This window comes from Stenella coeruleoalba (assembly GCF_951394435.1).
Source record: "Stenella coeruleoalba genome assembly, chromosome: 11".
In the NCBI taxonomy this organism is placed as follows: domain Eukaryota; kingdom Metazoa; phylum Chordata; class Mammalia; order Artiodactyla; family Delphinidae; genus Stenella; species Stenella coeruleoalba.
The window spans coordinates 73,542,510-73,561,481 of record NC_137157.1 but is presented as its reverse complement, the minus strand read 5'-3'; the positions used below and the strand labels follow the sequence as shown (position 1 = coordinate 73,561,481).

General features: G+C 50.7%; 1 long non-coding RNA gene and 1 pseudogene across 5 annotated transcripts in view; both read left to right on the top strand.

Annotated features, from left to right (window-relative positions):
• Positions 1-14,769, top strand: part of LOC307194098 — a 43,379-nt gene extending 28,610 nt beyond the window's left edge. The window contains exons 3-7 of one of the 4 annotated variants that reach the window (XR_013830498.1): positions 10,838-11,037; positions 11,509-11,641; positions 12,070-12,615; positions 12,710-12,793; positions 13,497-14,769. This is a non-coding gene — a long non-coding RNA (uncharacterized lncRNA). Of the gene's footprint in view, positions 1-10,837; positions 11,038-11,508; positions 11,642-12,069; positions 12,794-13,496 lie in introns of all 4 variants that reach the window. The other 3 variants (XR_013830496.1, XR_013830497.1, XR_013830499.1) reach the window with 3 other exon arrangements.
• A 2,429-nt stretch (positions 14,770-17,198) lies between these two features.
• Positions 17,199-18,707, top strand: LOC307193908 (serine/arginine-rich splicing factor 3-like; annotated as a pseudogene). Its single transcript has 2 exons — positions 17,199-17,394; positions 17,454-18,707. The product of its transcript is annotated as a serine/arginine-rich splicing factor 3-like (transcript).
• Positions 18,708-18,972: the final 265 nt, after the last annotated feature.

Below are 18,972 nucleotides of genomic sequence, written 5' to 3'. Positions count from 1 at the left end.
TAAGTAATCAGCTAAAGCTAGTTTGACTGACCAAATCTGATTTACTGAGTTAATAAGCCAGTTGATTTAGAAAGGTCTAATGCATATTTCTCATGCATTCGGCATTAAACTGTTTCCCGTGCCTAAAATGTCTTTTTTCCCATTCGTACATAGCCAAATTCCTACTTCTGTGCCGTAGGGCTTGGCTGAACTACACCTGCCTTTAGTGAAACTTTTCTCACCTGCACAATTGGAGATAATTTTAGTCTCCTCAAGACTCCCACGGGGTTACCTCTGTTGTGACACTTGACGATTTGGTGGCATATTTTATTTTATTTTATTTTATTTTAAATAGCCTTCCGTTACTCCGTGCACATCAAACAGTAAATGCTTTCTCCTAGTAAAGGTGCATAACAATTTTCTGAACTCTTCTGCTCTGGGCAAGATTCATAAATACACCAGGCAAACATAGTGAAAGAGGAGACAGTACTTGTGTTATATTCAGTTGGGTCTTGATACCTAAGTGTGACTCTTAACCAAGGATTATGCAGTAATTAAGGACACAGGTTAAAGTTGTTTAGAGTGTGTCCTAAAGTCTCACTGGCAGAATTTAAATCTCTACTCTGGAAATTGTAGACCTGAGACAAATTACTTCCCTAAACTTCATTTCCTACATCTGAGAAAGATAATAGTATCTACCTTGTAGTAGACTGAATAATACCGTTGCCCCCAAATGTCCACCTTCTAATCCCCAGAACCTGTGAATGTCACCTTAAATGGCAGAAGGGACTTTGCCAATGGGATGAAAGTAAGGGTTTTGAGATGGGGAGATTCTTCTGGACTACCTGGATGGACCCAGATGTAACCACTGGTGTTCTCGTAAGAGAGAGGCAGCGGGAGTTTTTACTCCAAAGAGAATGTGATGATGAAGTTGGGGTTGGATTGATGTGGCCAGAAGTCAAGGAATGCTGTCAAGGAAACAGATTCTCCCTTAGAGCCTCTAGAAGGTGGATGGACGGCCTTGTCAACTCCTGGTTCCAGCCCAGGGAAACTGGTTTTGGACCTCTGTCTTCCAGAACCATAAGAGAATGAGTGTGTTTTGTTTTACGCAAGCTCATTGGTAGTAATTTGTTACAGCAGCCATAGGGAACTAATGCGTACCTCATAGGAACTATTTCTCCAATTAAAATGTGTGACTGGAAACACACTTGGTGGCATGTCTGACACACAGTAGGTATGCTACTGTGGGTAGTTCTTGGAAACTAAAGCCTTGGTTTTTGAGGAATCATCAAAACCAGTACAATGGCTGCCATGTTTCTCCTTGTTCATCCTGGTGACAAACCTGTAGAGAGAGCTCCATCCTTTCCCACAGGACACCCACCCCTAGTACTTACAGGGAAGAGGTTATGTCTCACTTCAGGCACCTTCCTCTTTTCCTTTCTACTTTTTTCTTTCATTAATCTTCATCCAACTGGCCTTTATAAGTTAAAAAAAAAAAAAACAAGACAAAACCATTTCTCAATGGATTCAGATACTACCCCAAGTTAATATTCCAACCATGTTCTTGTTCTTCTGGGTCTCATCACCAGAAATTTCTGAGCTGAAATCCTCTCTAGTTTCTAGGATCGGTCACTTTCTAATTTCTCCCTTCTCAAGTTCAGAGTCTTGTCAGTTTAGTCCCTTCCCTAACCACAACATCTATTACGGTGACACAGCAAAGTGATGAAAGTCTCGACGGTCTGGTTTTCATCCTGGGTTTCTGCCCGCTACTTACTGTGTGGCATTAGACAAGCTATTCAACCCCTCTGGGCCTCAGTTTCCCCCAAAAAAGGTGAATATTATGAACATTACCTACCTATACGGTTGCCATTATGAGGATTAAGTGAGTTAATATTTGCTAAGCACTTAGAATATTACTTGTTATAGTCAAAGCACTACAGTTGTGCTTGTTAATAATAATAAATGCAATTCCAAGTGTATAACTTACTCAACTTTCTGTCATAACTTTGAAGTGTTGGTCTATCTGTTGGCCAGCGTTGCAGGTAAATGAGTCGAGGCATGGGCTGAGGCATTGCTACCAGTGAGTGGTGTGTTCCCAGAACTAGGAACAGCCGTGTGAAATAGGTAGTGGTTCTACTTGGAGACGGGGCAGACTGGAAAATGACAGCCCTGGGAAGGAGGTGTGGTGTCCATAGGTTTGGTGTCAGAGCTGCTGCCTGCTGAAGCACCGATGCCGGCCTAAGCGTAAATGGGGGGGGTGGGGCTGGGGAAAACGGGCAGAATGGAAAGGGAAAACAGGGGAAGAACGGAGAAAGATAGCCTAGGGAGGAGGTGTGGTGTCCATAGCTTCGGGGTCAGAGGTGCTGCCTGCTGCAGCACCGATGACACCCGAAGCCGTAAATGGGGTGCTGGGGAAAAGGGGGGCAGAATGGAAAGGGAAAACAGGGGCAGAACGGAAAACAAAAGCCTGGGAAGGTGGTGTGGTGTCCATAGCTTCGGGGTCAGAGGTGCTGCCTGCTGCAGCACCGATGACACCCGAAGCCGTAAATGGGGTGCTGGGGAAAAGGGGGGCAGAATGGAAAGGGACAACAGGGGCAGAACGGAAAACGATAACCTGGGAAGGAGGTGTGGTGTCCATAGCTTCGGGGTCAGAGGTGCTGCCTGCTGCAGCACCGATGACACCCGAAGCCGTAAATGGGGTGCTGGGGAAAAGGGGGGCAGAATGGAAAGGGAAAACAGGGGCAGAACGGAAAACGAAAGCCTGGGAAGGTGGTGTGGTGTCCATAGCTTCGGGGTCAGAGGTGCTGCCTGCTGCAGCACCGATGACACCCGAAGCCGTAAATGGGGTGCTGGGGAAAAGGGGGGCAGAATGGAAAGGGACAACAGGGGCAGAACGGAAATCGATAACCTGGGAAGGAGGTGTGGTGTCCATAGCTTCGGGGTCAGAGGTGCTGCCTGCTGCAGCACCGATGACACCCGAAGCCGTAAATGGGGTGCTGGGGAAAAGAGGGGCAGAATGGAAAGGGATAACAGGGGCAGAACGGAAAACGATAGCCTGGGAAGGAGGTGTGGTGTCCATAGCTTCGGGGTCAGAGGTGCTGCCTGCTGCAGCACCGATGACACCCGAAGCCATAAATGGGGTGCTGGGGAAAAGAGGGGCAGAATGGAAAGGGAAAACAGGGGCAGAACGGAAAACGATAGCCTGGGAAGGAGGTGTGGTGTCCATAGCTTCGGGGTAAGAGGTACTGCCTGCTGCAGCACCAATGACACCCGAAGCCGTAAATGGGGTGCTGGGGAAAAGAGGGGCAGAATGGAAAGGGATAACAGGGACAGAACGGAAAACCATAGCCTGGGAAGGAGGTGTGGTGTCCATAGCTTCGGGGTCAGAGGTGCTGCCTGCTGCAGCACCGATGACACCCGAAGCCGTAAATGGGGTGCTGGGGAAAAGAGGGGCAGAATGGAAAGGGAAAACAGGGGCAGAACGGAAAACGGTAGCCTGGGAAGGAGGTGTGGTGTCCATAGCTTTGGGGTGAGATGGGCTGCCTGCGTGATCTGAGAAGAGCGAGTGAAAGTGGGAGAGCTTCTCCCTAGCTGCTAACTCTTCTCAAGGTCTAGCACGCACTGAACACTGGCCGGCTCAGCCTGGCTGTTGACATTGCATTGTACGTGTCACAGAGCAAGGGCGGGCGGGTCAGGGGGTGGGCTGGGGGCCCCACACAAGCCCAGCCCCTGGAGAAACCCGGCCCGAGGGCAAAGAGCCCGACCCCTTCTGGACTTTCTAGTGGCTGGGACTTGTCGCTGTGGGTGGCAGGTGTTTGGCACCAGATGGGCCACCATGCGGAGACTGTTGGGGACTGTGGAAGCCGCCTCCTCCAGAGCTCACCCTGCCTGGGCACCGGCTCTGCAGACCCCTCAGCCCTGGGTATGTATCGGCCAGCCCTTCCCCACAACGGGGCCCAGAGGCCAGAGCCTGCCCAGAGCTGAGTGGAGGAGGCACCCAGAGCTTGCCAGGCTGTGGCCCGCCTCCTCCGTGGACCTCCCCAGCTTGTCCGTGAGCCCTGGAGACAGGAGCGCCTTCTCCAGGGCTGCTGAGCTGCCAGCATCACCATGAGCCAGGCGGTGAAGGTTTCTGAGCAGGGGATGCAGAGCCCTGATGCGACTGGATGCTGCACCCCACGATGTCCCTTCCTGGCAGGTAGGTTCTTTCTTCACTTGTTTTTCGAAATTTGGTAAAAGAACATTTAAACCTTCGACTGTTCTTCAGGGTATACAGATGGTAGTGGCTTAGCCGGGATTCGAAGCAAGCCTGTGTGATTCCAGAGCTCGTGCTCTGGACTCTGGTGCCTCCTTGTCATATATGCTTCATGTGTTACTTTTTTTTTTTTTCTTGAAGTTCTTATGATACTTAGCCCTAAGTGCCATACCTGTAATGAACACATACACTGCCCTGTAGGAGGTGTTCTTTTGTTCAACGCGTGAATTGGTCATCCACCACACTGGGTTCTAATCTCAGAAGATAGGTCAGGGACCACCAGTTGTCAGCATAGCAGCATCCCACATTTGTAATTGAGGCTTGCAGCCTAGATTTTTCCCTTTGGTCTAGTTTGAAGGATCCAGGTATGTAAAGCTTATATTCTAGATAAATCAGGGGCTATCCTGAAAGGAATTCATCAATGAATTATTCTGTATGGATTAGAAGCCAGTTTCTCTGGCCTTCCTGGAGTATATCCAGTAAGGCATCTCATTCATGTCTAGAAAGCAAATATATCATTTATTGCATCTTCAGCATGGAGCGATGTATTGGTTTAAAATAAAGTACGATCAACACAATTTGGTCATTGTGAGTATGCCGGCTGGGTCCACTCTTTACTACACATATGTAACTCTAGAGCTTCTTACGCCCCATAGAGGAGACATACTCTTGTGTGTCTAGGACAAGGGAAACATGTGTTGTTATTCAGGAGCTGGAAGCTACAGCATGACAGGAAAGAACTGAAAAATCCTGGTCTTGGTCTACACATCACTTTACCTTGTTCGAATCTTGTTTCTTTGGCTTGCTTCATTGGAGTGTTTTCTCTCTCCTGGGACTGACATTGTGTGTTATATATCAGGCATGTAACATGTAGAAGTTTCAGAACCCAGAATCATATAGATCAGTAAAAATTGATATATTTTTGTTTATTTAAAATCACACTGGGCATAATTCATATATTCCAAAAGTAGTTTGACCCTCTGCTCATGAGATTCTTTTTATGGTATGTCAAAGCAAATTTGGACTTCCATCCCCAGTAAACTTTGAGGTTGGAGGACACAAAAGCTTTTGCTCAGACCTAAATTCTGTCTGAAAAAAAAGGGTAACTATTATAAGCCCTTTCTAACCTCTCCAGGAGCAGAAATGATTTACAGCTATGGCATTGAACCCTAATTTCTTGATCTCATTTGAGAAGAGTTCAGTAAGAAACAGTGTCTTGATTTTTGTTTGTTGGTTCCCTGTTTTCTTGTCTTGCTTACCAACAATCCACTGTAATACATGAGTGAGTATGGCAGCAGGCTGAGTGTTACCTGGAGCTCATTAAGTGAACGTTTTTTCCTAAAATGACTTTTGTCTCCTTGTTTTCAGCCCCTCTTCTTTCCTCTGTCCTTTACTATAACCAGGGCTCAGCAAAAGCTGACTGGCTTTGTGCAGACCCTACTTAGGGTAGTCTTTTCTTCATTATTTTATTCATGGCCCCTCCATTTCATTGTTTGCCTTCTCGAAATGTGTTGAAATCTTTCTGTGGTTGATGACTTCCACAATGTCTTGGCTTTTATTGGTTGATTAATTTTGGTATTTCTACAGTTTTATTTAAACATGGTTTCAGGAGGACCAGAAAGTAAATATATTTCCTAGTCTGCCATCTTGAGCTGAAAATCCCTGTGGATTTTAGCATCCAATGTTCCCATGGGTAAAAAAACCCAACCTTGGCATTAATAGATGTACACTCAAGATTTCAGCTTTTCTTGAGCAATCACTAAGGATTTAATATGCGGTCACTTCTAATGGGAAAAAAATAACTATCTCATGACGTTGATTTGAGGATTAACTTAGATAATGGACAAGAAAATGCTTTGTAAGGTTTTAAAATCTATAAAAAACGTTTTTTGTTATTATTTGATTCGTTGCTATTTCAACTTTAGCTGACAGTTGTTTGTGACCTTGCTTATGTGAGAAAATGCCTTCTGGTTTATTGTTTTGAAAGCCAGATTATATTTTTCAATAGCTCAATGGAAATGGCATCATTTGTGAAGTTGAAGGGTGAAGGCATAAATGTTTCTTGACATTTGAATCAACTATTGGTCTTCTGGGGCTTGTCCTTGTTCTCCTGCAGTCTCTAATCAACATGGCATCCAGAGAGATCCTGTTAAAACATAAGTCAGATCATGTCACTCAAGTCTCTTCAATGGCTTCTTCACAGGAAAAGCAAAGTCCTCAAAGTGCCTCCACAGCCCTAGAAATCTGGGCCTCTGTTTCCTCTCTGACTGATTCCTTCTCCTCTCCACTTTGCTCCCTCTGTTTTCCACACACTGACATCCTTTCTGCTCCTTGGATACTCCAAGCCCACTCTTGCCTCATTGCCTTTCCATCTGACTGTTCCCTCTGCTTGTACTATTCACTTCCCAGATATGCACCTTGCTCCCTCTCACAACCTTAGGTTCCCTCTTAAATTATCTTCCCCAGAAAGCCCTCAGTGATCACTTAGTTTCAGATCGCAGCCTCCTCCTACCAGCTAACAATCTCCATCCCCCTTCCCTGCTTGCTGTTTTTCTCCAGCACTTACCTGATATACTAGTTATTCTACCCATTTATTCAATTTTTATTTACATATTTACACTTATGATTTTATATTTGCTTCTTTACTTTTGTCTCTCCCTTCAGCTCGAGAGAGGCTGTATTCATCTGTGTTAATCACTGCTGTGTTTCCTGAACATGCCTAGAAAACATACTGAAGAAGGGTGCCTGAAATTTGGTTAGGGATCCATCAATTTTCTTGGCTGAATGAAGAAATGTGTTCATAAATTAATGAACAAATCTCTGGGGTTTCTGAATTAAGGACTAATGGGAAGAGGAAGGCAAATGGTTGGGACAGGGTACTGCAAGAAGTAGTATTTGGAGTACTCTGATAGCTATCCTAATAGATAACATTTTGTTCATTTAAATAGTTTTAACGAGAGAGCTGGGAACTAGGGACACACAGCATCGAGGTTTTATAATGCATTCTGTAGAGTTCTTTTCAAGTGTGTTCAAATATCATTGAAAATATATGCATGCATATAAACCTCTGTTACTTTATTTAGTGCTTTACAAGAGCCCCTCAAGGAAGGGGTAGTAGCAACTATCAGTATCCTTCCTTTATGATGAGCTTAATTTATTCAAAATTACATCATAATTTATTTGTAACTGTGAAACTAGACTTAGTTATTTAGTAGACCCTCCCTAGAAACCTATGACGTTAATAAAACCAACAAAAATGTGTTCAGTTTCCAGTGATATACACACTACAGACTCAATTATGTGTCATCCATTTTAATGAAGGGAAGAAGTGATTTAACAAACACAGAGCAAACAGAATATGAAGTTTTGTCCTCCATTAATATTAGTAACGGATAAAGTGGGCTCCAACGCCTTCAAGGTAGCTTGAGACCATCATCTCTGTGTCATGGGCAGGGGCATGCTCGGCCAGGATGTCTTTCTCTGTCACTGAGAAAAATTTCCATGATATATAATGATACTTACTGAAACAGATATGGGGCATTTGGGTAATTAGGAATCCGTTAGCATATTTTTCCGGAAGCCTTGACTACAAAACGAAGATAGTAGATTTGGACACTTTCGGCTATGCAGAAGTTGTTTGGGTATTCATCTTTATGCCGAATGAAGTAAGCTTATTTCATCTCTGCAGCTTCCCATATACCATTTTCCCACCTCTGTTTTGTGTCTGGAAAGACTTTTAGAAATTAAAACTCAAGTTAAAAAGTGAGTGACGGGCTTCCCTGGTGGCTCAGTGGTTGAGAGTCCGCCTGCCGATGCAGGGGACACGGGTTCGTGCCCCGGTCCAGGAAGATCCCACATGCCGCGGAGCGGTTAGGCCCGTGAGCCATGGCCGCTGAGCCTGCGCATCTGGAGCCTGTGCTCCTCAACGGGAGAGGCCACAGCAGTGAGAGGCCCGTGTACCGCAAAAAAAAGAAAAGAAAAGAAAGTGAGTGACAACTTAAATGATATATGGAATATTTTGCTGACTTACAAGAGCATGCAGAATTAAATATGACCCAGTTGAAATGTTAATTTTATTTTAATGTGTATATTGGGGTGGAGTCTTAAAGGTGCCAGAAAACAAGCATTCACCCATCCTGTTTGGAACTGCAGCACACAGGCACCTTCAGTTACCAGTTCTGTTCATTCCACAGAATCATCTTGGGAAAACATAACTGTTTTTTATGTACCTGGTATATATCTTAATTAGTTTGAAGAATTTCCCAAATACCTGTTAATATGTAGTTCTCCAATTCCAATCTTGCCACGTCCTGTACCAGTGACACAGCACATAGGAGTTTTATTTCTCTTTCTTTCTCTGTGTTGTTGAGGACCCAACGAAAGAACAATGGAATGGCATCAAAGAGATCAGGGTTCTTGACTCAGATTTGCCATAAAATAATAGCGTCCTCTTGGGAAAATTATAGTTATTCTAAGCCCCTTTCCTTTTCTTTACTTTGACAGAGCTGCACTAGATGACCCCAAGTAACACTGCACTCTTTGCAGTAGTAGCTTAGACGTTATTGGTTTTCTGAAACAAATGAAGACAGTGACACAGGAAACTGTGCAACATCTCTGTAACTATGTTTTCTTAGAGTTGCCTCCATTTTACAGATGATAAGATGGCTGAGCACAGAAGTAGGTGTTTTGACCAGAGGTTCCAGAGTAGATGGAACTGAACCACAAGTTTCCTTCATTCCTGAAGCTCACTTAGCCAAAACATAGGCTTCTGAATATTAAGCTGTAAAGCATATTATCAGTATGCTTTAAAAGAAGCGGTTCTTCTAGGATTTCTAATTAATAGCAGGCGGTTTTGAAATTCTTAGAAGATCATCTAATTTTGTGAGATTTACACTCTATTTTCCTGTCAAGCAAGTTGTATTAGTGCCAGACAATCACCTGAGCTTCTGGATGCTTCTCTGAACCTCTTGAATTTTTCTTCTTGCTATCTGAAATTCATGCCAGATAAGCCTTTTTGTAGAGAGCATGTACAGACTTGTCTATTTTCATATAAGAAAACGATGCAGTGAGCCAGGTCGGGGGTTAAGCCCTCATTCTCAGAGTGGTGTTGAGCTCCTGGTGAAATATTATCATCATTTCCTCAGAATAGAAAAGCAGTTACCTCAAGTTTTTAATGCCATTAACTATTTATACATTTATGTATAATACATATATTTATTGTACCTACAAGGTGTGCTCTCTTTGGGAAGTACAAAGCTATTTGAGATGTAAGTTGTTCGTTTTTTTGTTTTCCCACAAATACTGTGACCCTTTGAGCAGGAAGGTCTATGTTTTACTAACATCTAGAACAAGCAGCTAACACGGTGTCTAAGATGTAGTCAATAAATATGAAATAGGTAAATGAACACATTTTTAAGGAAGGGCCAGGACATGAACAAATAGAAAATTTTAATTTTCAGTCACAAAGCCACAACAGACATAAAAATGATACAGACAACAAGTGCTACGGTCATTCAAAGAAGGCATAGAATTGATACAACAAGGATCTCCTCTATGGCACAGGGAACTGTACTTAATATTTTGTAATAACTTATAAGGGAAAAGAATCTGAAAACGGAATCACTGTGCTGTACACCTGAAACGGACACGACATTGTAAATCAACTATATTTCAATTAAAAACCAAACAGACAGACAACAGCAACAACAAAAAACCAAAGAGGTCATAGAAGTTCTTATGAGATTCCAGAAGAGAAGAGAAGCCAAATGAGGACAGGAGAGGAGGCTTTTGAATCAGTTCAGAGGAGAAGTCACAGAGGAACTAGTCTTTGATCTGAACTTGAGATTAAGATTAAGATGAATTAATCTGAATTAATTAAGATTGCAACACAGGGATATTACAGATGAAGGTAATCACATAAACTTACTATACTGAAACTTGCAGAGGTTATGAGTGTTGTTCAAGATCCCAAAACAAGTGCATTGTGGAATCAGAATTTTAAGTGAGGCCTAATGAACTAAAAACAAAGAAACACAGAAACAAGCCCTTCCTGTGACACCACGTTGCCTTTGAAGTCGGTTTTTTTTTTTGGTGGGTTGGCAGAAACTGGTTCCAGTGTTTCTTGCAGGAATGACTGGCCATAGGACTGGGCGTCGTAGCTTCCTGCCAAGCGGCCGAAGGTCGCAGGCAGGTGGGTCACTGGGACACACGCGGAGGGGCTCCTGCCCGGCTCCCTGGCCGCTCAGTGCCCCTGCCCCAGAGCGGGGGTGGGGGCCCCAAAGCAGCCTTGTCTGAGTCCCCTGCCACTAGAGAGAGTATTGGCCCAACACTTGTAGAAAACGGGGACCTCGCTGGCAGTTCAGTGGAGGGACACAAATAAATCTTTGCCGACTTTCTGCTGAAGCTCACGAGGGTTCACTCCTAAGCCTCTTACAAGGTCAGCTGCTGAGGCTGCGAGAGATGAGTCAGGGCTCGCCCTCCACCACGGGGAGATCGCTGGTTAAAGCGCTCACGAGGGAGTGAACGGCGTGTCCGCACCGCCACGCATGGGCAGACCTCGTCGATGCCTTCTGTTCGGGGTATGAAGCCCTCTCCTGCCTCTTCCAGGCTCTCTAGAAAGCATGTGCAGAGCCTCCCACCCCACCCTTGGACTCCACGGGCCACAGCTGGAGGGACCAGCCAAGGAACCGTGGCAGGAAGAGGCCAGAGGTCAGCGGGCCTCGGCCGGAGCCCGTCAGTTGGTCCCCATTCACACAGCGCCAGACGATCCTCTTGACCTGGGCAGTAGCCGCCAACCGACCGCTGAGGTGAGCCCAGTGCGCGCTTGGCTACCTGGCATGGCTGGGAACCCCAGGATCTCCTGGCAGAGGTGGGCATTCTCCTGGGCCGGGTCCGCAGGCGTCTGCGTGTGCAGGGCCTGAACCACCTTGGCCAGGACGATCTGGCACAGGTTGAAGAGGCCTGGGGGGCGGGAGGAAGGAGACGGGGGGCTGGCACCGTGTCCAGGCCGCGCTTTCCAGCCGGGCAGACCGGAAGCCCCCTTCCCTTCCCTCGGTCTGGCCGCATCTGGGTTGGCCTCCCGGGACTTGACAAGCTTGTCCAGCAGCTCCTGAGGGACGGTGCTGCCCGTGCCCCACCAAGTCTGGCAGCAGCGCCAGGGCCTCACAGGGCACGGCGCCCCCGGCCCCAGAGCCTTCCCTCTGGTTCTCATCACCGGCTGTCACCAGACTTGCATGCAACGTTCTTTTCTTTTCTCTTGTCTTCTTTACGTCCCTCAGCCACGCAATGCGGTGACGCCCTGACACTCGCTGCCGCGTCGATACACCCTGAGAACACGATGCTCAGCGAGAGAAGTCATACACAGAAGGACACACAGGGCGTGACCCCACTGAGGAGAAACATCCAGAGCAGGTAGATCCACAGAGTCAGCGAGTGGGTTCCTGGTTGCCAGGGGCTGGCGAGGGGATGGAGTGATAGCTAAGGGCGTGAGGGACATTTTCGGGGTGACGGAAATGGTCCAAAGCAGTAGTGACGTCTGTACAGCTCAGTAAACTGTCCCCACACGCCCCGGTGCAGCCTGTGAGAGCATCGCTCTCAGGCTGAAGGGCAGACCACAGGAAGACTGAACGAGCAGTGGGTCCTGGGCCCAGACGCTCAGCTGGCGCCCCCCACGTGGGGAAGTCACTGGGACTTGCTGAGCCTCCACGGAGACTGGCAGCAGCCCCCGAGCTCACAGGGCACTGCGCCCCCGGCCCCAGAGCCTTCCCTCTGGTTCTCATCACCGTCTGTCAGCAGACTTGCAGGCAACGTTCCTTTCTTTTCTTTTGTCTTTTTTCAAGGCAACTCTTGAGTACATGTATTTAACATGCAGGGAACCAGCCCTGACTCCTTGATCTGGGTCTTCCAGCCTCTAGAGCCTCGAGGACATCCATTTCCATTATTTACGCGCCTGAGGTTTGATGATGGAAGCTGACACCGAGGGCGTCACCACGTGCGGGGTGATGTCAGTGAAAGAATCCCATGGCGAGGGCCTGCCTGAGGACCACGCATGCCCGGGCCCTCCCCGCCCCCTGCCTGCAGCCCTGCGCCTGGGAGCGGAGCTGGTGCATCGCGTGCCCGACGTCGTGGAAGTTGGTCTCCCGCTCATCATGCTGCAGCAGGGAGGGCAGGTTGGGCGTAGGCTTGGTGACGTTGGCCACCATGGCCGCGATGGCGATCTGACAGCTCCCATCGTGCTGTAGGCAGCCCGGCTGCAGGCCGAAGCAGGCCGCGTGCCCGGACTTCCCCACCCTGTGGAGGGACGTGGATGGGGCCCCGCTTGCACAGAGGAGCCCCGGCCCACGGCCGACAGGTTCCCCCACGCACGCACCGAGGATAGAGATCAGGTAGAACTTGCCAATGGATGACCTTACCCGAGGCCGCGTCCCAGACCGTTTAGAGCCTCACATCTTCGTGACACGTGTTGGTGCCCTCCTCCAGGTCGAAGGTCAGCCCCAGCAGCTCCTGGGAGATGCCCAGCAACCCGCGTGTGAGCGCCTGCATGGGGAAAGACTCATTGAGCAGGTACTGGTTCACGTGGTAGCGCGTCTCCTCCCCCTGGTTCATGTAGTAGCGCAGGTCCCAGGCGTTGATGGGGCCGTCAAAGTGCAGGCCCCGCCTCTGGCACTCGGCCTTCTTTAGCTCCAGGATCACGGCCGCTCCTGCTCCCCGAGGGGCTTCAGCTTCTGGGCCAGCTCACCTGCGGGCGGAGGGGAGAGGCTCGGCTACGTCCCTGGGGCGGCCCCCCAGCCACCCCCGACCCCGCGCCCCTCGAGGCAGAATGAAGGGTCTGGGAAGGTGACCCCCAAGGGCTGACACAGTGGGGTCTCAGGCAGCACCACGTCCGGTCAAGGTCCGCCTGACCCCGTCCCCACTGGGACTCAGGGGGAGGTGGTGTTACCTAGGACAGTGGCCACCACCTGGCTGGTCTTGTCCATGTTCATCTCCAGCACGGAGTCGGCATGCGTGCGGAACCCCAGCAGGCGGGACTTCAGGGCCTGCAGCCTCACCAGCTCCCTGAGGATCACGCAGTTCTCCTGGAACCCAGAGACGGAAGGCGCTGGGGACCGAGGGCCACGCCCTCCCCGCGGGCCCCGGGCCAGGTCTCTGCAGGCGGGCAGGGCTCCCAGGCCACTGGCGGGCACAGCCAATCCCCCTCCCTCCTCCTCCTGGCCCGGATTTCTAGACACTTTGGTGCTATCCTAACACGTGGTCTTTATTAACACAGGTCCTTTTGGAACCAGAAACGGCATGAACGTGATGGGCTCTAAGGCCAAGGGCAGGAAGAAATGCGGCCAGTCTTTCCAGGAGCCACCAAGGGGCCTCCCCGGGCTCAACAAGACAAACACGGCTGCCGTGCAGACAGTAGCTCAACCCCACGGCGCCCGAACACCCAGCCCCTGGACGGTGAGACACCTGTTGCTGCAGGTGGCCCGTGGCTCACTGATGAGGCCCGGCCCCAGGCATACGCCACCTTCTCTGGGGCCACCTCTCCGGTCTGCAGTGGGGTTCTCCTGGGAGCCCCCAGTCACCACAGGACCAGCGTGGCCTGTCTGTAGCCCAAGAAGGTGGGGACACAAGACTGTCCCCCGTGCCCCCCGCATCACCCACGAGGCCGAGCGAGCACCAGTGGTGTCTGCGGGGAAGATGAAGGGCTCACGCACAGCCCCCATCTACAGAAGCAGAGACTGCAGCCACATGCGCTATGGAACAAACACAAGTGTCCATGCAGGACCCGATGTCTGAATGTCAAGGCCATGCCCGGGCCACAGTGAGAAGGTGCATCCCCCATGCAAGCCACAGAGAGGGGATGGGGGGGCCATCTGCGATTCTGAGCTCATCGGGCATCACCCCAGAGGGAGAGGGAGAGGGAGAGAGGTAGACAGAAGTACAGAGGGAGAGAAAGAGAGAGGGAGGGAGAGATGGCTCTCCCTTCCCTGGGGGTTCTCTAGTGCAGCCAAGGCTGAAAACCACTGCATTTTGGGAGATGGGTCCTCGTGGAAGAGTTAAATAGTAGCTCATGGCATTATCGACACATACTAAAAAGGCCCCAAATCTTGGGGAGTCAGGGAGGGGAGTGTCGGCTGCCTCGTAAACGAGGAGAGATTGGGCATCAGGGGAGGTGCCTGTGCAGCCTGCGCCCAGGGCCCCGCAGACTTCATCTCCCAGCGGTGGTCCTGGGCTGGGACTTCTCTCCCAGCAGGGAGGTCAGGCTGTCCAAGCATCAACGTTGACTTCAGGGCTGATCTAAAAGGCGCCTGGTGTTTGTTGAAGCAAAAAAAAGAGAAAGCAGTAGGGAGAGGATGGGAGTGGGAGGGGGAGGGAGCCCCCCTCCTCAGCACTTCTACCGCTCTCCCTCTCTCTCTCCCTTTCTCCCTCTCTCCCGCTACCTCGCTGCCTCTCACTCTCCCTCTCCCTCCATCTCTCCCCCTGCCTCTCTCCCTCCCTCTCTTCCTGTCCCTCCTTCCCTGTCCCTCTCTCTCTCTCTCTCCCTCTTTCCCTCCCCCTCTCCCTCTCCCCCTTTCCCTCTCCCTCTCCCCCTTTCCCTCTCCCTCTCCCCCTCTCCCTCTCTCCCTTCCTCTCTCCCTGTCCCTGTTTCCCTGTTCCGCACGCTCTGGCTCTACCTCTTTCCCTCTCCCTCTCCCTCCACCTCCTTCGCTCTCTGGAGAGGGAAGGAGGTGGAGGGAGAGGGAGAGAGAGATGGAGAGGGAGAGGGAGGGGGGAGAGGGAGAGGGAGGGGGGAGAGGGAGAGAGTGATAGAGGGAGGGAGCGAAAGATGTCTCTCCCTCCCTCCCTCTCTCCCTCCCTCTCTCCCTCTCCCTCCCTCCTTCTCCTCCCTCTCCCTCTCGCTCCAACTCTCCTTCTCCCTCCGTCTCTCCATCTCCCTCACTCCCTCCCAGAGAGGCAGAGATAAGGCAGAGGGAGAGAGGGAGAGGGAGAGATGGGGAGAGAGGGAGAGGGAGAGATGGAGGGAGAGGGAGAGGGAGGGAGAGGGAGGGAGAGGGAGGGAGAGGGAGAGAGGGAGGGAGAAAGAGGTCTCTTCCTCCCTCCCTCTCCCTCTCTCCTCCTTCTCTCCCTCTCTCCCTCTCCCTCTCTCTCTCCCTGTCCCTGTTTCCCTGTTCCGGTCTCCCTCTCCCTCTGTCCCTCTCCCTTGTCTCTGCCTCTCCCTCCATCTCTCCCTCTCTGAGAGGGAGTGAGGGCGAGGGAGAGATGGAGGGAGAGGGAGTGACAGAGGGAGGAAGAGGGAGAGAGGAAGGGAAAGGGCGAGGGAAGGAGAAGGGGAGACGGAGGGAGGGTGAGAGGGAGAGTCGGAGGAGAGAGGGAGAGGAGGGAGGGAAGAAGAGACCATTTTCCCTCTCCCGCTCTCCCTCTCTCTCTCTCTCCCTCCCTCTGTACCTCTCTCTCTTCCTCTCTCCCTCTCCCTCCATCTCTCCCTCTCCCTCTCTCCCTCTCCCTTATCTCTGCCTCTCCATCTCTCCCTATGTGGGAAGGAGTGAGGGAGATGGAGACATGGAGGGAGAGGGAGAGTTGGTGGAAGAGGGAGAGGGAGGAGAAGGAGAGAGGGAGGGAGAGAGGGAGAGGAGGGAGGGAAGAAGAGACCATTTTCCCTCTCCCGCTCTCCCTCTCTCTCTCTCTCCCTCCCTCTGTACCTCTCTCTCTTCCTCTCTCCCTCTCCCTCCATCTCTCCCTCTCCCTCTCTCCCTCTCCCTTATCTCTGCCTCTCCCTCCATCTCTCCCTATGTGGGAAGGAGTGAGGGAGATGGAGACATGGAGGGAGAGGGAGAGTTGGTGGAAGAGGGAGAGGGAGGAGAAGGAGAGAGGGAGGGAGAGAGGGAGAGACGTCTTCGCTCCCTCCCTCTATCCCTCTCTCCCTTTCCCCTCTCTCCCTTCCTCTCCCCCCTCCCTCTCCTGCTCTCCCTCTCCCTCTTTCCCTCTCCCTCTCCCTCCACCTCCTTCCGTCTCTGGAGAGGGAAGGAGGTGGAGGGAGAGGGAGAGGGAAAGAGGGAGAGGGAGAGCAGAACAGGGAAACAGGGACAGGGAGAGAGGGAGGGAGAGGGAGAGAAGGAGGACAGAGGGAGAGGGAGGGAGGAAGAGACCTCTTTCCCTCTCCCTCTCCCCCCCCTCTCTCCCTCTCCTCTCCATATCTCTCTCCCTCTCTTCCTCTCCCTCCCTCTCCCTCCATCTCTCCCTCTCCCTCTCTCCCTCTCCCTTGTCTCTGCCTCTCCATCTCTCCCTCTCTGGGAGGGAGTGAGGGAGATGGAGAGACGGAGGGAGCAGGAGAGTTGGAGGGAGAGGGAGAGGGAGGAGAAGGAGGGAGGGAGAGGGAGAGGGAGGGAGAGAGGGAGAGAGGGAGGGAGGGAGAGAAGGAGGGAGGGAGGGAGGGAGAGACGTCTTTCGCTCCCTCCCTCTATCCCTCTCTCCCTCTCCCCCCTCCCCCCTCTCTCTCCCTCTCCCCCGCCTCCTGCTCTCTCTCCCTGTCCCTCCACCTCCTTCCCTCTCCAGAGAGGGAAGGAGGTGGAGGGACAGGGAGAGGGAAAGAGGTAGAGGGAGGGCGTGCGGAACAGGGAAACAGGGACAGGGAGAGAGGAAGGGAGAGAGGGACAGGGAAGAGGGACGGGGGAGGCGGGAAGAGGGAGGGGGGAGGCAGGAGAGAGACGGGGGAGAGGGAGGAGGTAGAGGGAGGGGGTGGGGAGAGGGAGAGGGATGTGGGAGAGCGAGGGGGAGACGGAGGTGGAGAGGGAGTTGGGAGAGGGACGGGGAGAGGGACGGGGAGGGGGGAGAGGGAGGGGGCGAGGGACGAGAGGAAGCAGGGAGAAAAGAGAGAAAGAACACACCATCTACATTTCTGTCAAATGACACCGGGGATCCTTACACAACCAGGAGAAAATAACACAGCGAGGCTCTTTCTCAGCTGGAACTGGAACTGCAGATGGGGCCAAACACCACCAGGGTGGCCACACATGTCCAGCTGCCGCCCCAGCCCCCTGAGTCTGGTCACCAGGGCTCTGAGTGTTTGCTCCAGGGACCTGGGGTTCACCCTGTCACCCTGGAGGTCGGGCCTAGACAGCAGGGCCCCGGGCTGGACACACAGGGGGAAAAGCATCCCCACAGGACAGCTTGTGCGAGTCGATTCAGCTGCGAGATTCTAGAGGCCCGGGATCACCCTGTGGCCCATGAAACCCAGGAGCCAGGAGGGTCTTGCATCGGGATTCCTGTCCGTTGGACTGTAACGTTTATGTAAGGAATCTTGGAAACAGTGGTAACAAGACTGAATTCGAACGAGCTTTAGGATATTATGGACCACTCCGAAGTGTGTGGGTTGCTAAAAACCCTCCCGGCTTCACTCTTGTTGAAAATGAAGATCCCCGAGATGCAGCGGATGCTGTCTGAGAACTAGACGGGAGAACACTCTGTGGCTGCCAAGTAGAGTGAACCTGTCGAATGGGGAAAGGAGAAGTCGAAATCATGGCCGCCTCCTTCTTGGGGTCGTCGCCCTCGAGATGATTATCGGAGGAGGAATCCTCCCCCTCACCACACATCTCCAAGACGGAGAAGCTTCTCTCGCAGCCGGAGCAGGTCCCTTTAGTAGATATAGGAGAAGAGAGAGATCACTGTCCCAGGAGAGAAATCGCAAGCCGTCCCGATCTTTCTCTAGGTCTCCTAGCCGATCCAGGTCAAATGAAAGGAAATAGCAGACCACTTTGCAAGAGGAGTGGTGCACAGGAAATAACTTCATTTGACAGGAGTATGTACAGAAAATTCAAGTTTCGTTTGAGACTTCCGAAGCTTGATGCACTTTTTAAATGTTTTAGCTGTTCACATTTGTTTGTCTCTTGGGACAGTGACACATAAAGGTGTCATTCTCTATGGTTTGAAATGGGTCATATGAGGCATGTAATATGAAGAATTGTTTCTTTACAATGTTCTCTTAAGCAAAATTGAATTTGCTTTGAATTTTTGGTCTTGCCTAGACTGATAATAAAACTCTAACTCCTGCCCACCTAAAGTGTGATGTTTATTATTATGGAAACAACACTGGCAAACATTGAAAAGACTTTCTGTAGCTGGGATATGGTATGCAGCTGTAGTTAAGCAAACAGTCTTTAAAAGGTGCTGTGAACACAAGCCAGCAGGTAGAAATGAAAGCCGCACACTTACCCTAGATTAGAGGGTTAAGAATTCCACTAGTCTTCACACTGGACAAGAGGTTGTCCAGTGAGTTTAGAATCTAAGAAGTTTCAAGGAAGTTAGTTTCCCTTTGAGTTAGGTCATAAGTCCCCTCTGTGATTGCTGTACATGAATACATAGCTCTTTGTAGTGTTTTTTGGAAGTTGAGATTATCAAGATACCGATGTCTTGCCAGATGAAGAGTATATTGTAGAGCTGAACTTTGAGTTACTGTGCAATTTTTTTTTCATGCTGTCATTTGTAATATGTTTTGTGAGACTCCTTGAGATTAAAGTTTTGGTTCCAAAAGGAAGAAAAAAAAAAGGATCCACCTGCCGATGCAGGGGACACGGGTCCGAGCCTTGGTCCAGGAAGATCCCATGTGCCGCAGATCAACTAAGCCCGTGGGCCACAACTATTGAGCCTGCGCTCTAGATCCTGGGAGCCACAACTACTGAGCCCCCATGCCACAACTACAGAAGCCCGCACAGCTAGAGCCCATGCTCCGAAACAAAAGAAGCCACTGTAATGAGAAG